General features: G+C 38.4%; 2 long non-coding RNA genes across 13 annotated transcripts in view; one reads left to right on the top strand and one right to left on the bottom strand.

Annotated features, from left to right (window-relative positions):
- Positions 1-16290, top strand: part of LOC144308023 (uncharacterized) — a 405010-nt gene that overhangs the window by 137518 nt on the left and 251202 nt on the right. The window lies entirely within an intron of this gene.
- The window catches only part of LOC144308025 (uncharacterized), a 31304-nt gene continuing 23043 nt past the window's right edge, over positions 8030-16290 (bottom strand). The window contains exons 2-4 of one of the 2 annotated variants that reach the window (XR_013374676.1): positions 15545-15649; positions 13991-14195; positions 8030-8657 (exon numbers count right to left, since the gene is read on the bottom strand). This is a non-coding gene — a long non-coding RNA (uncharacterized LOC144308025). Of the gene's footprint in view, positions 8658-8848; positions 9171-13990; positions 14196-15544; positions 15650-16290 lie in introns of those variants that run through there. The other variant, XR_013374675.1, reaches the window with a different exon arrangement.

Genomic DNA, 16290 nt, shown 5'->3' with positions numbered 1-16290 from the left:
GATGTGTTTATTATAGTAGGAAATTTCCAACAGTCCATTTGTAAGTGGTCGGTTGAATTCAGAACACATTTTCTCATATAAATAATGTTATAAATCCTAGAAAAATTCCCAAGATAGCACATAAAAAAACTACTAAATCCATATGTAGCTGTATTAACGGTATGGGAAGAGTCCATTTCATCCAGTCCCATTAGCTAAACCATGTGTTCTAAATATGAACATTATTTTGTAAATGTGCTGCCGAAGCAAGCACTAAATGTGAACTTTATTTTGAGTAAGTGATGCCTATACTTTAACTAAAAAATGTAATACTTTAAAACTTTGGATATGATGCTCCTTTAGAATGTGTTAACTTGTTCTGTCCCATCTGAATCAGGGTGTTGTGAATGCATTGTACTCAGACCTTCCTATTTGGAAGATGCAAAGGGGCACTTGCTTGCCTCATTGAGAACGAGGTCACTTAATTTCATTTCTTGGTCTAGCACTTGGAATTCGTTCCCATGTTGAAGTAAAAATAGGCTAATCTGCCAGTGAAAAAGTGGCCAGGTATATTATTTTAATCACCATATTTCCTCCTTTTTTGAATGAGTAAACTATTTTTGATGAACAAGGGCTGTTGCAACTTAATGCTATCATCTGACCACATCTTCTGTTGTAATGTGGTTGAATCATACTAACAAGGTGATATATCAAAATACTAATTTGCATAAGTTTTGAGAATGATTTTGCTGTACTCTGACCTCAGGAGATACTAAAATGCAAACTAAGGGATTTTACTGTATTTGCTAAATTAATGCCTTCCCCACCCTAAAAAAGTCTGTGTTACTCTTAAGAATGTTTAAATTGCATTGCCACTAGTAATTTCAAGTTTGTATTCCTTTTTTTCTTTTCAAGCTTGTATTCCAACATGGTCAGGGCAAGTGAATATTCAAAGATTTAAATTTTATTTCATCTCATATCTTTGTATATCATGCAGTGCTTTGAGGTAGGTCTTTCCCACAGAAATTGTCTTGCAGTTACTATGAGTGCAGCTATGGGACTGATCAATAGCCAAGAAACCTTATTATTTCTGCAGCTGTTATTTATTTTTTTAACATCAGCATCTTTTTTTGCCTATATTTAACTAGTAACTAGATATGAGATTCAACAAGACAAGAAAAAATGCTCCAGAAGAGCTCTTGAGTAGGGATTTGCTGTGGTCAAACTCGGTAATATATTATATAAGGAACACTCTACCTTGTCAAGTGTCTAAATATCCCCAATGGAAAATAACACACACATACAGAGGTTGCCTGCATCCACTGTTGTATGACTATAACCAACTCACCCTCACCCCTACTTTTTGAAGTCAGAGAATATATGATGCTAGGTCTGTAGATATGCACAATAAAAACTTTCAAGTAAAAAAACAGGTCAGTGTTCAGAGGTGTCTGATTGTGCAAATTAAATGTTTTCATTTTTCTTTTGAAACGCTAAGGTACATATGTGTAGAGTCTTGGTTTAAGGTTTTTTTTAAATTAAATGTGTATTTAGATTTTTCATCATGAGAAATATTATCTCTTATGTGATTTCTGGATCAAGAAGTTTATTTAATCAAAATGAAGAGGGGTAAAAAACAGAAGCAACAGTGACCTTTCTGTGAAATGTTGGTCAACTCTGATCAGTGCCTCTTGAATGAATTCCCCACCTTAAAAAATGGAATTAAATATTCTTGATGTATCTTTCATTTTGAGGATGGTAGAGGTTGAAATTATAGCATTTGCAAATGCCTTTTGAAAATACAAGCTGAAAAATAAGTAAAATATGTATTGTATAGGCTCTCCTTGGAAGATGATGTTTGATATCAATCTTGAGGGATGAATACAGTCTGTGAATTCAGAGCAGGGTAGGTAGACATCTTCGGAAGGGGAAATAATCAGCAAAGCCAGCTTGACGTGTGCAAGACCTGGTGAAGGTTTCCCCTGCTGACAGAGGTTGGTAGGTATACCTTCATGTATTAGACATTCGACAGGAATTTCGGTCATTAAGAAGCTATTTAGCCCCAATCACTGGCAGTCTATACAGAGTTTAGGTATTTAATTCCTACACAAACCTTCTGAAGTTTCATCATTTACTCTTTACCAATTTGGACACCGAGGAAAGAGATAATAAATAGGTTCAGTGATACACAGTTAATAGGGATTTGAAATTTAATAGGGATTTGAAATTTAATAGGGATTTGAAATTTTGTCTCTCTCCAAATCTCCAGTGATTCTGCAATACTACTCCACTTGCATGGCTTCCTCAGGGTCACACAGCTCTTTAAATATAAGTGTAGAGCTAGGACCTGGTCTGCCTCCCATTCTGGAACCTCTTATGTTATATCCCCTTGACTGTTGCCATGTAGAGATTTCTCCTTTGGCTAAGTACTTTCACAGATCTCATCTTATTTTACAAAATAAAACTCCTTCCAGGGAGTTGGATCAGATAAATATGCATAGAGAGACATGGAGAGAAAGAATCTAACCTCATCAGTGTTGCTAAGTGCCTAGCTGCTGGTAGAGTTTGGTATTTTAACCCAGATCTTCTGACCTCGAATCCCTTGTTCATTCTGTGGTATTGATTTATTTTGAAATGAATGATCTTACGTTGCTTTATTTAGAAACTTAATTTGTGTACACTCTCTCTGATAAAATCAGGAGAGTATAGATACAACGGGGAAATGTATGCAGATAGACCAAAGTCACCTTGATCACAACAATTGAAATATTCTACGGTAGACTGTAGGATCCACCAACAAAATACAGAACAGGTTTATAAGTGAGAGAGGCATGATATGAACCTACTCAACTTAGAGAAGTCATAGCATTTCTCATTCTGTGACAGGCAGAGTTCATAGTTATGTTCTACTGGAACATGGTTATTCCAATTTCCAGAAAGATTTGATCTTTCCCAAACTTCAAGCATATCCTTACTCTTTACATGTAAAAAAAAAATTTTTCTTTTAAGATTTATTTATTTTAGAGAGAAAGTGTGAGTGAGTGGTCGGAGGGAGAGGCAGAGGGAGAGAGAGTCTTAGGCATACTTCAAGTTGATTGCAAAGCCTGACGCAGGGGCTCTATTTCACAACCCTGAGATCATGACCTGAGCGAAACCCAAGGGTTTGTCGATCAACTGACTTCACCATCCAGGCATCCCACATGTACAAAATTCAACACGTCATCTTATGATTTTGGTGGTGTGAGTAAAAACTCTGTGATTCAAGAACTATGCAGAAGGGGCTCCTGGGTGGCTCAGTCAGTGAAGCATCTGCCTTTGGCTCAGGTCATGATCCCAGGGTCCTACAATGGAGCCCTGAGTCAGGCTCCCTGCTCGGGGAGGCTGCCTCTCCCTCTCCCTTTGCCCCCATTTCCCTGGCTTGTGCTTGCTCTCTCTCACTCTCAAATAAAATCTTAAAACAACAAAACAAAACAAAATGCAGAAATCCTGCTTTTTTTCCATCTATTTCTTCTAGGGTTTTTTTTTTTTTTTTTTTTTTTTTTGTATTTTTGCCTCACATTTTTTCTGACAGTCATTTGTGTCTCTGCATGAATCTCAAACTCATCTTTGGTACCTGTGCTACCTGAAAATTGTAGTCACATCTAAGATCTTAGGATACTGCAAAACAGGACCAAATTTTCTAGCTTCATCTACTTTTTTTTTCACTTTTTGGAGTTAGTTTGTGTTTTCCCCATCATTCTGTACCTTGTCAGCATCTACCAGAACTAAAATAAAATTTATTTGGATTGTTGATTCTTCATAAAAATAGATTATTTAAATCTAAACTTGAAGCTTTGAAGGAAGAATGTATGTTAATTAATTGGATAAATGGGTTTAAATTTCTTGATGATCCTAAAATGTAAATGTTTAATTCATCCCTCATCTTCCATGCTGCCTAAATCTCTATAGACCCCTAAGAGAAGAGGCACACATTACATATTATCAGAGAGATTTAAAATAGTGTTCAGTGTCCAGCATCAGGATTTTCTTTGCATTTCCAAAGTCAGTCAACAGTCAGTATGACTGTTATACCCAAATTTATTTTGCCTTCAAGGTCAACAGTTAGGAACATTTTTATATACTGTTCTTTCTGAATTAGGGGGAATGTCATACGTTATTTCCTTTTGGATCTGTTTATTTTAAAGATTATATTATTATTGTTCATAGTTAAATGCTTTTAGATTGACTATAAGATTTAAATTGTGTTCATTAAAACACTGAAAAATATAACCCATAAATAAAATTTAATTCACAACTGTCATGCTGACTTAACCTTGGATTTTAAGCTAAGTCTTAATTTGACATGACATAGACTTTTATTTGCTATAGATCAATGTTGATTTTTACAAGAAGTTAAGACAATAGGCAGTGTTCTAGCATGTGATGCTAAAGCTGTTTTTTGTACAAGGATTTTTTTTCTGCATTGATGTTTATTCTAAACTTACAGAAAGTCCATGTTTATATCAGTGGGATGAAGATGATACGTGACTTCCAAGAGCAGCAAAATCTTTAAGAAAAAATAACTTACATTGAGGAAGATCATACTTTTGTTAAGGAGCAGAAAGAAATTTTTATCCTCTAAGATTGCTTGTTGCAGAAAAAATACTCCGGAAAGTTTAACTGTTCATTGACATCAAATTATCCTTGAGTCTCTCTTCAACTTTATGTCAAGGAAGATGTTGAAAGAAAATTAGATCGTTTGTATGCTTTCACCTTACAAAGTTTCACATAATCCAAATGAGAAAAATAAACACATTTGCACCGTATCAAGTTAATTTTCATACACATGATACTATACATTAAAACATTTAAGAATTGTGTACAATTTCCTTTTAAAGTCTGATGCTTTAAACTTAGAAGTTGCAGTGTTTCTACATCTAAACCATTACAGGAGCATCAAATCTATTCTTTATTTTCTTAGATTTGTTTTTATCATATTGGGTCCTTCATATTTACCAGGAATTAGCAAATGGTAGCTCTTTGCTGAACTTGGCTGGCTGTTTTTATAAATAAAGTTTTATTGGAACATATCCATCCAAGGTCATTGTGTTTGCATATGTCTGTACCTGTTTTTGCTGCAGTGGCAGAGTTGAATAGCCACCCCTATGGCCTACAAAGACAAACATATTTATATCTCACCCTTTCCTGAAGATATTTGCAGATCCCTGGTATGTATCAATTTACATCATTTTTATAGGACACACAGGAAATATTATAAGAGAAGTACAGCTGATTTATTAAGTTCAGGATTGCACTAATGGGAGTACTGTAACTTTGTTTCAAGATCTGCTTAAGAAAGTACAAAAATCTATTCATGGTTGGCTATGAGAAGCCTAAACTGAAAACATTGATACTATGCACACACACACACATATATACACATATATACATATAGATAGATATACATATGTTTATTTAGCAGTGATTTGAATTATACAGTGCACTGCTCTAGTACATAGTGCTGACACCAGTTTTTTAAAAATTATTTTATTGCAATTAAAATTGTATTATACTTAACATATACAGCTGGGGTGCCCAGGTGCCTCAATTGTTGAGTGTCTGCCTTTGGCTCAGGGCCTGATCCCAGATTTCTGGGATCAAGTCCCACATCGGACTCCTTGCATGGAGCCTGCTTCTACTCCCTCTGCCTGTGTCTCTGCCTCTCTTTCGGGGTCTCTCATGAATAAATAAATAAAATCTCTAAAAAAAAATAACATATAGAGCTGCCAACCAAAAAACTATCACATTAAAATTAGAACTTTAAAGATAGAATGGATTGAAGACACAACCTAATCCTTTTTTCAAGGAGGAAAACATACTGGAGAAATTATTATGATTACTGTTTTCTCACACTGTGATTAAATGACAACTGAATTTAAATCCTGTGTCGACTACTATTTCCATTTCTTTGCCTCTGGACCCACCTGAACATAATATAGGAAGAATACGAAAACAGTTCAATATTGGTCCATCTGTCATTGAATCCAGTTTGAGGGTCTATAGACATGTTTTTGATATTTGGCTGATTTTCTACCATATTGTTCCTTCATATTTTTTGTCTTCATTTTGATGATAATCTAAATGAATGAAGTATGCCCAGAATCATCAAGATGGGTAACTTTATGCAAGGTTCATTGTGAGGTCTCAGTGCCTTTGTGTTTGAAATTACTTTGGCACCAAGGGGTACCCTTTGCTTATCTCAAGTAGAGAGAAGGAAAGAGACATGGGCTCGGTTCATAAATGATGTGTTTATTCCAAAGAATACTGAATAATTTCAACACAGGTTGCTAGATGAACTGTGTTCTTCCAAAAAGAGAGATACACACATGCGTGGTAAGAATGGGGGGCATTGCAGTTGAGCGCATCACCCTGTATGGCACGTTCAGCACACCTGCACCTGGAAGCCCGTTCCACAATGATGTTCTAAGCAAGCATTCAGTTTTAGCAACACAGCAGCTTCTATCACATTAAATTAACATTAATTTGGATTTTATTGGTTTGGCGGTTTTGTTTGCTTTTAACTTGTAAATTTGGTTTGCTTTTATTGTTGTATAATGCTAAAGATCAAGGGGATGTATAATCAGTTTACATTTGCATCTATTTACATAACACGAAGATGCTAATTTAAGTAAACCAGTGCTGGAGATCAAGGGGAAGTTGATTTTTTCATTGATATATTTTTCTTTACTAAGGGTATTTTTAAGAGCAGCTGTAGGTTCACAGTAGAACTGAGGGTAAAATATAGAGATTTTTTATGCACCCCCTGCTCCCATATATGCAGAGGCTGCCCCATTATCAGCATCCCCACCAGACTTGACATTTGTTAAAACTGATGAACCTACATTGACATGTCATTATCATCTGGAGTCCATAATTCACATTGCAGTTCGCTCTTAATGCCTTACATTCTATGGGTTTGAACAAACGTACACTGGCATGATTCTATCGTTGTAGTATCATACATAGTATTTGCACTGTCCTAAGAAACCTCTGTGCTCCACCTATTCATCCCTTCTGCCCCCTAGCCCTGGCAGCCCACTGGTGGATCTTTCTGTTTTCGTGGCTTTGCCTTTTCCAGAATGTCATGGAGTTGGAATCATACAGCACGTAGCCTTTTCAGACTGCCTTCTTTCTCATAGTAATATATGTTTATGGTTCCTCCATGGCTTTTCATCACTGTTCAGCTCTTTTTATTTTATTTTAATTAATTAATTAATTTAAAGATTTCATTTATTTATGAGAGACAGAGAAGCAAAGACACAGGCAGAGGGAGAAGCAGGATCCATGCAGGGAGCCAGATGCGGGACTCGATCCCAGGACCCACGGATCATGCCCTGAGCTGAAGGCAGACACTCAACCCCTGAGCCACTCAGGCGCCCCTGTTCAGCTCTTTTTAGTACTGAATAATATCCCATTGCCCCAATGTACCAAAGTTTATTTATCCGTTCATGCGCTCAAGACTTCTTGGTTGTATGGGTTTTTTGGGGTGTGTGCGTGTATGTATTTACTTATTTTTTTTTAATTGTGGTAACATATATAACAAAATTTGCTGTTTTACCCATTTTTAAGTGTACGTTCAGTGGCATTAACTACATTCACATTGTATGCAACCATTGCCACCATCCATTATGCAAAACTTTCCCATCTTGCAACACTGAAAGGCTGTCCCCATTAAATACTAAATCCCCTCTCTCTCCTCCCACCAGCCCCTACAGCCACCATTCTACTTTCTGTTCTGTGAATTTGACCACTCTGGGTACCTCCTACAAGAGCAGTCATACAGTATTTGTCCTTTTGTGGCTGGCTCATGTCATTTAGCATCACTTTCCTTGTGGAGGGTGCCTGTACCACATGCAAGCCTGAGAATGCCAGCAGTGACCTAGAAAGCCTCTGCCCTAGCTCTGCTCCCTTGCCTTTGCCAGACCCTCACAGAAAGTTGTGATCGTCTGAAACAGAGGATTGCATGTGTGAGGCACAGATGTATTTTATATGCCCAGTGATTTGTGGGGGACAGTAGGCATGGCAGTCCTTCCCTGCTTTTTTATCTAATTTAGAATGAGAAGTGTGGCTCTGAAAAGTTAACCACCTGGCAAGATGGGCTGCAGCAAGTTGCTGACTGCCCTCGTTGTATCCGTCCTCAGCCAGGCTACACACTTGACTATCAGTGGCTGGAAGACTGTCAGAGATGGATGGGCTCCATGGTGCTGAGCTCAGTTGTTAAGAGAATCCTACTGCCAAGGGATGTAGTGCTGGCAGAGAGCAGTGAATGCTTCCAGCGGACACCCTTTCCAGAAGGTTCTGGATGCTCGTGTCCCCTGTTTCACAAGTGTTAACAATGGCCGTCATGCCAGCAGTGATGATCTACAGGTTCTAGAAGAAGTGATACATGTGTAATCATTCCCCGCAGCCCAGGTGCACACTTTGCTCTTTAGACTACCAGAGTTCACTCCCACGGCATGCATTGAGGTCGTGGGTTGTTCATATGCATAAACATACCATTCACATTACTGACCCATCTCCCTTCGTCTTTCTTCACCTTGAAGCAATCAGAGAGAACAATTGAATGCCAAGGTAATTGTACATACCAACGAGGGCCAGGTTCCAAATTGTCGTGAGGGGCCTTAATTACTTCAGTAAACCTTAATGAAGACAGGAGAATAAAAAGTCATCTTTATTTGATGTTTTTTCTGCTATAAGGTGATTTCTTTCTAGATACTATGTGTTTCTCTGGATATTATGAAAACCACCATTTATTTCTTAATGATATACATGGGAAATTTTGGAATTATTCCTGACATTTTGTTCTCCTTGACCTCTCTTAGCGACTTACCAAGTCCCAAAGTCTTCCTGTGTGGGGTATCTTGTGATCACTCTTCATTTTCATCCGTCTTACCCTTATCTTTTCTTTTAACTTGGCAGTAGCTCTGCCTGCATCCTGCTCTATCCCCCACCTCCATCCCTAACCTACGAGTGATTGACCTCCCTAGATGCCACTCTGCTCAACACTACTGTTGGTCCCATACTGCAACAGGTAATATTTAAATGCCTTTGCCTTCAGGGACCCATAAAATGGGGCCACCATAAGCATTCCTGGTATCTGCCCCAGGGAACCACCTCTTTGGTCTTCCTATTCCAGCCTTTTCATATCCAAAACTGTCCTCTCAGGCAAATTCATTGTCTCCTGATTCTTTAGTGTGACCTCAAGGTTCCATGTGAAGCAGCCCTTTGTTACTTGTTGTTCTCATGTCTTGAGAACCTCTCCCTCATACTCCACCCACCAATCCCACCAAAGTCTTTTGTATCAAAACACACTGGATCTTTCAACTGTTAATGCTCTTTGCAGGTAGCAATTCCAGGTAGTGGGGTCCTTACTCCTCCTCCCCTTCACATGGCCACGGACACTGTCTTTTCATTCTTTAGTTCACAAATGAAATGTTCTTACCTAAGAGAACTTGTGGGCCCTATTTAAATCACCTCTCTCTCTCTCTCTCTCTCTCTCTCATAGAGAGAGCCAGAGGGAAAGAGAGAGAGAGAATCTCAAGCAGGCTCCCCATCTGGCATGGAGCCTGACACTGGACTCAATCTCACAACTGTAAGATCATGACCTGAGTTGAAATCAAGAGTTGGACACTTGGGGCTCCTGGGTGGTTCACTTGGTTGAGCATCTGCTTTGGGCTTAGGTCATGATCCCAGGGTCCTAAGATCTAGTCCCATGTTGGTCTCCCTGCTCAAAGGGGAGTCTGCTTCTCCCTTTCCCTCTGCCTGCTGCTCCCTGCTTGTGCTCTTTCTCTGTCAAATAAATAAATGAAATCTTAAAAACAAACTAAAAAGCATCAGATGCTTAACTGAGCCATCTAGGCATCCTTAAACAATTCCTTTTGTCTCTCCTTGTGGTATTGCCATTTATAACTCCTTGGCCTTTTTTTCCCTAGCATATAATTGTTTTATCAGCCATCCATTTATAATAATTGTTTTGTTATATATGTTACCCCACACAGGAAGACTTTGGGACTTGGTAAGTCGCTAAGAGAGGTCAAGGAGAACAAAATGTCAGGAATAATTCCAAAATTTCCTATGTATATCATTAGGAAATAAATGGTGGTTTTCATAATATTCAGAGAAACACATAGTATCTAGAAAGAAATCACCTTATTCTCTTTCTTTTTCCTCTAGAGGGCAGGTTCTCTGTATGTCCAGTTTCCATCACCATTGCCAACACATGATAGATGCTTGATGCATAGATGGGGAATGAATTAAGGAATAACTGGATGTTTTTGCATTCTCCATCTCCCATCTATAGAAAAAACAACTCTCTTCACTTTATAAAAGAACTCTCTTCATCTCTGCAGAAGTAGCAGAAGCCTGCTCCTTCTCCATGTTAGCTTTCGGAGTCCGTTCAGATTCACAGGATGCCGCCTCTATTGACTTTTGTGGCCTGCCTGTCATTGCATTCGGGACTGACAAGTACCACGTGTGGTACTTTTCTGTTTTTATAAATACATTTGGAGGGCCTGGCATGAGGGATATTTTCAAGCTGTTTGTTATTCTTCTCCTTCCGTGGCCCAAGAGCTTCAACACAATAAATATTTAATAAAGATACTAAAATTGATTAATTGACGAATAGTGTTAAGAGTCAGCATACAAAGAAGTCAAAACTTTTTTTCCTCAGCTAAAATTTTTTTGAGGCAATTGCAGCAAATGCGTGTGGAAAGCTCACAGCTTCATCTTCTTAACTGGCTGTCTCTTAAATGAGACAGCGTAGCAAGAATAGTGAATTTACTTTTTCTTAAAAGGGATCTGCAGAAGGCTTACCGCAGTGATCCTTTTAAAGTGATGGCAAGAATGGCTGGAGCCATCTGGGCTCTTTCCACTGATAGTAATGGGCAAAGAAGATAAGAGCCAGTGGAAACTAACAAAAACTAAATTTTTGTTAAGATCAAATTTTCCAGTTTGGGGACTGTTGGCTCTTTTAGCACCTTTCTTGACTATTGCTGTATTAAGGTAAAAGCTAAGTAGTTATAACAAGGAGAAAGCATATCACAGTGGATCAAAAAGACAGGTGTGCATTTCTCTTATAATGGGGCCAGAGTGTAAAAATAGATATGGCTCCAAAGGATCATCAAAAAAAAAAAAAAAAAAAAAAAAAACCCAGGAGAGCAGGAGACTCACCCTCCTTAATGCAATTCTGTGTATCACAAATTTTAGCCAGCAAGAAAGAAAAGGGAGACAGTTCAATTAAAGCACCATAAAGACCTGGATGTTTCATGCCACAATTGTTTACTTCTCACTTCTGAAAAGTAGATACAGACCATACCTGTACCTAAAGACCAGAAATAAAGTGTATAGTGACTTTAATTGCAGAACAAAACAAAAAAACAGGGAAATACTTAGCAGTCACCCAAAAGTCCAGTCTCCAAGCACGTAAATAGATGCACATTGATTACTTTCCACACATAGAAATACCTGGACTCCGTTCTAAGACACAACCCAAAGTCGCATGTAGTGGGAACATCCAGCACAAAATACAAGGTTTTGAGAGAGATACAGTTTTCTTCTTCAGGTCCATGTGAAGCTCCTGATCACCCACATTTTAAATTAAAAATTAATAGCCAACTTCCATTCCCTCTCTCATGTAAAATGTCAGGGCAGTAGTAAGGTTGATATGAGTATCTTCCATTCAAAAGAAGGAAGAATGAGGAGCAGATACATAGCAGTCATGAAATCTTACCGGATAGCAATGCTGCTGGCGGTGGTGTAGCTGCTTGGCTCTTGAGAGACGTGTCCTTGTTCCTCACCCTCCTTGGCTATGTATGAAGTGGACATTGAGCATTACATTCTGCTTGGGTTGCTGTAGATCTCTACAAGCTCTTCTTTCTCACGTCCACGAGAGATTTTTTGGGTATACTTTTACAGGCCACACATGTGATTTCATTAAAACATAAATTCCTCAAAAACATAGTAGGTTTCCAATGTATTTACTACCCAGTAGATTTGTGTTCTTGTTGTTTTTCCTGAAGCTCTTTTCTGGAGAAAAGTTTCAAGTCTGCCTTACTTGTTTGATTAAGAAGGGGGGAAAAAAGGAAGTTTAACACAAGACTTTCTCATCTTAATCCTGGCTACCACGAGGTCATCTAATAATTAGGTGACATCCTGAATCAGATTATTGCCTTCAGGCTTGATTTCTTTATTTGCCTGAAATAGCTTAATATGTCCTCTGAGAGAGGCTCTGAGCAACATTTGTAACAACTGCTGGTGAACAGACACAATTTTCTTTTTCTTAATAACCTCAATCCCTGACCTCCCTATTTCCTTACATCTCTGCTTGCAAATTGGCCAATTATGCCCCAGTTAATCTTCTTTCTCTGTAATGCCTTAATAAAAGCAGTTAGAAACAGTGAACACAAGAACCTTCTGTCTTTTCCATTCACATTCTGCAAAAATTACATACTCCACCTTTTAACTTACCGTATGTGACAAATTTACCAACTATTTTCAAGGTCTGTCCAAGGTTCTCAGTTCTCTACCCTAAAATATGAGTTTCTTTGTTGCTCTGTTACTACAAGTATAAGCCAGTGCCATTTTGGTGATTGTTATCCATCACCGTACTTGTCCTAGTTTCCACTTGGGATAGTGTTCCTTATCACAGAATAACATTCTATGTGCTCAGTAAACACTATGAAATACAGGCATTTTGAAGCAAGTTATTGTTTAATACTGGACCAGTTGCTGGAAAAAGTTGGAAAAATCTTACTGATCCCATCAAATGTTATTGACCTTTAGCAAGTAGCTGGATCCATTTCTATTCGAAATACCCTGCCAGGGCAGCTTTTAATGTTTATTGAAACAAGCCAGTACTTGTGGCCAAAGATTCAGAGACCAGTAGTCGAACAGAAAGGGAATGGGAGGTCTAAGAGTCAGTTTCAAATGGTCAGCCACAGTGCTACTCAAAACAGCTTGTAAGATAGTGGCAAAAGTATAATGGTCTTGCTCTGAGAAATGGTTTAGTTGATGTATAAAGGCACAGACACAATTTATTTGGTATTGGAGAACATTTCCGTGAGGTCTATGTGGAGATGCTCTATTCCTGATGAACTGTCCTGAGATTCTTGGATTACTTTGAGGAAAGTAGATAATTTGTCTATTAACGAGTGTGGGATGAAGAGCCCTGCATGAGTTTCAGATTTGTTAAATCTCTCCTTGAGATGTTGCAGAATATTTTTCACTTACAGTAATTGAAATAGAAAGTAGCCATGGACGTATGATTTCCAATGTGAATTTCAAGCCATTTTAAAGATGAGTCATAAAAGGAATTTATCATCATATTACTTTGTGGTAACTGACATTATCCAAAAAGAGACAAATATTTTCTAAATGAAAAATGCATCTTTTCAGTTTTTCCAAAGGGAATAATTTATTTATACTATAAGAAAAGGGTACTGCTTTTCTTCTTTTTAAATTCTAGTATTGGGATGGTTTTTTTTTTTTTCTCGTCTAAAGTTCTGAAGAATTGACCATAATATTTATTTCAAAGGTCATTATGGTGGCTCTGCAGCCAGTTTGGCTAGTCTTCTTGCTTGTATGTTCCCAGTTGACTCTATGATGTGAATTTATGGGTTCTTTCGTTTATTTTGGACACAATCTTGTAACAATGGGAGCACAAACTTATTTTTAACTGTGCTTTCTGATTTTGGAAATTTTCCATGCTATCTTGACATTTTGAGGTGGATTTTAATAACTTCCATGTGTAAATAGTAAAAAGGAGAATCCATTTGTGATGACCTAGAATAATTCCAGGCACAAAGGAGGCAATGATGGGAGAATCAAGTTTCCCTTCTACTCTTTATATTTACTCAAGGAAGAACATCTATTAGCACAAGCCTCCTGGTCTCTCTGCCCCTCCCTCCTGCCTCCCCTACAGAAAAGGAATTATATACCTACTGTGACTTTGAGAAAGGGAATTGAGGGTACATACCTTGGCTTCTCCCCTCTTTTACTTCCAGCCTTGGAGGCAGCTGACCCTGTGAGAACATGTATTCTTGTCTGATTCTCTATAATCTCAATCTCCTATGATATGACAGGCCCTGGGATCATTTAGCACTGCTGTTTGCTGAGTGGAAAAACGAAAACTTCTAGGATTTGGTTTAGCTTCTTGTTGATAAATATCAAATACTTCTTTTCTAGTGTGCAGAAGAAAGAAAAAAAAAAAAAAAAAGAATGATTTGAGAAAGCCCAACCACTAAACTCAGGCCTTTTCTTGAGGAACCTTGAGAAATAGACATGGATTTGGATTTGGGACACATGTCGACCGGAAGTTATTGAAGCTTCAAGTGGGGGTTGGGCTCAAGACTTCTGGCCCTGCAAGTATTTCCAATACTAAAGCAAGTGGCTTTGCTGGAAAAATTGAAATTGAAATTGCTTGAAAAACTTTATAATTTTCCCTTTGGTGAATCAGTGCAGTTCTGGACATATTAATAGATAAGAAAATATTTTTGTAGTGATAGGTTATCTTAGGTAAAAACCAGCCTGCAGATGGATGCCAGCTCCGCAACCTTGTGTGGGACTCGGCTAATAGGGCCATAGGGTGCCGGTGGAGGTAGCTTGCTGTAGAGCCACACAGGCTCTGGACACATAAAGACCTTCTTGACAGCAGCTGAGCAGCTTGAGGACGTGTAAGACATCAGCTGGAGGAAAGGACTTGATTCAATGAAAATACATTATTTTCATTTTCATATTCAGCATTTTCAGATATGGGGGCAGGAATAGGCACTCATTTGCCTTTTTTTTTTTTTTTTTAATAAGGTGTTTTATAGTCTGGGTTTCATGGTTTCATGCCAGGACTTTAAATTGCACCCAGGTTCCATGCATGTGGGGGCGAGGGGGATGAGTATGTGAACCTCAAGCATTAAAAAATTGTTAAGATCAAGCTGATGTTGGCAGAAGGGAAACAAACGGCTACCACCACTTCTGTTGTGTTTTGGGTTTTATTAACGGCGGTCACCTGAGGAAGCAGTGGAAGGGAAATCTCTTGGATTCATGTGTTCAGGCTTTTAAGGCTCTCTTAGCAACATGTGAACTAAGCTGGCTTTGGATATGAATACCGTTTAACCTCACAAAATGGCCCTAGGTGTTGGAACTCAGTGGGATATGATTAAAATTCCTGGAATTATGTCAAATCTAGGAAAATGTCTAACAAATTTCTTTCATATACATGCTGTAAAATTGGAAGACATTTCCAGAAGCTAGTTTCTATCCATTTCAAATCTTGTTTATCTTGCACATCAGACATACCTGCAAGTGCTGGGACCCATTGAACATAGTCATATAGAGAGAAGCCTGCTGGTCTGGCAACTTTGGGCCATGTCATTGAGAGAATCAGCCCAGTAGGCAGTGAGAGATTTTCCTGGAAGCCATTGCTACACTGGGATGTTCCAGGAGGCAAAATAATGGCTCCCAAAGATGTCCCTGTCCTAATGCCCAGAGTCTGTGTATATGTTACCCTACATGGCAAAAGAGACTGCAGATGGACCTTGAATGTATGTGCTGCTGAAGCGAGCACATGCAGATGGACCTTGAGATGGGGAGATGATCTTGGATAATCCAGGTGGTCCCGGTGCCATCACGAAAGTCCTATCTGAAACAAATGGTAATATGGGAGAGAAGTTAAGAGTAAAGACATACAGAGATGAAGACTGAATGCAGAAAAAGTATCTCACTTTTGAAAATGTGACTTTAACAATTGGTGGTATGAACTGAACACATTATTATGGCTCAGGGCCAGGAGTAGGATAAGCCACTCAAATCCAAGAGTAATCCTGCCTTTATTTAAAATGTTTATATTTCGTTCAAAGTTTGGTTCCTCTTTTCTCTCCATTGTTAGAGGCATACTTCCTCCCAAAAAGCAGACATTCTGGTCTGCCTGTCCCCAACATAGTGTCACAGGGCCACATCCCTCCTGGGCAACTGGAGATACAGTTTGTGAGGTTAACTAGGATGAAATCCATTTTCTGCATTCCTAACTTATATCTTTCAATCCAAGTTCCCACAGACACAGATTATATATTTTCATTTCCAATTGCCTGACTTCTCTCTCATTTCCAAATTCAGGTGAGAAAAAGTTTATGTTAATTTAGTAGGTCCTCGGGGCACTTGACTGGCTCAGTTGGAAGATCATGCAACTCTTGATCTCAGGGTCATGAGTTTAAGCTCCACATTGGGTGTAGAGATTGCTTAAATACTTTTTAAAAAAAACTTTACTTTAGTGGGACCCTTTAG

The sequence above is a fragment of the Canis aureus genome, chromosome X (assembly GCF_053574225.1).
Source record: "Canis aureus isolate CA01 chromosome X, VMU_Caureus_v.1.0, whole genome shotgun sequence".
NCBI lineage: Eukaryota > Metazoa > Chordata > Mammalia > Carnivora > Canidae > Canis > Canis aureus.
This window is presented reverse-complemented; position numbering and strand designations above follow the sequence as displayed.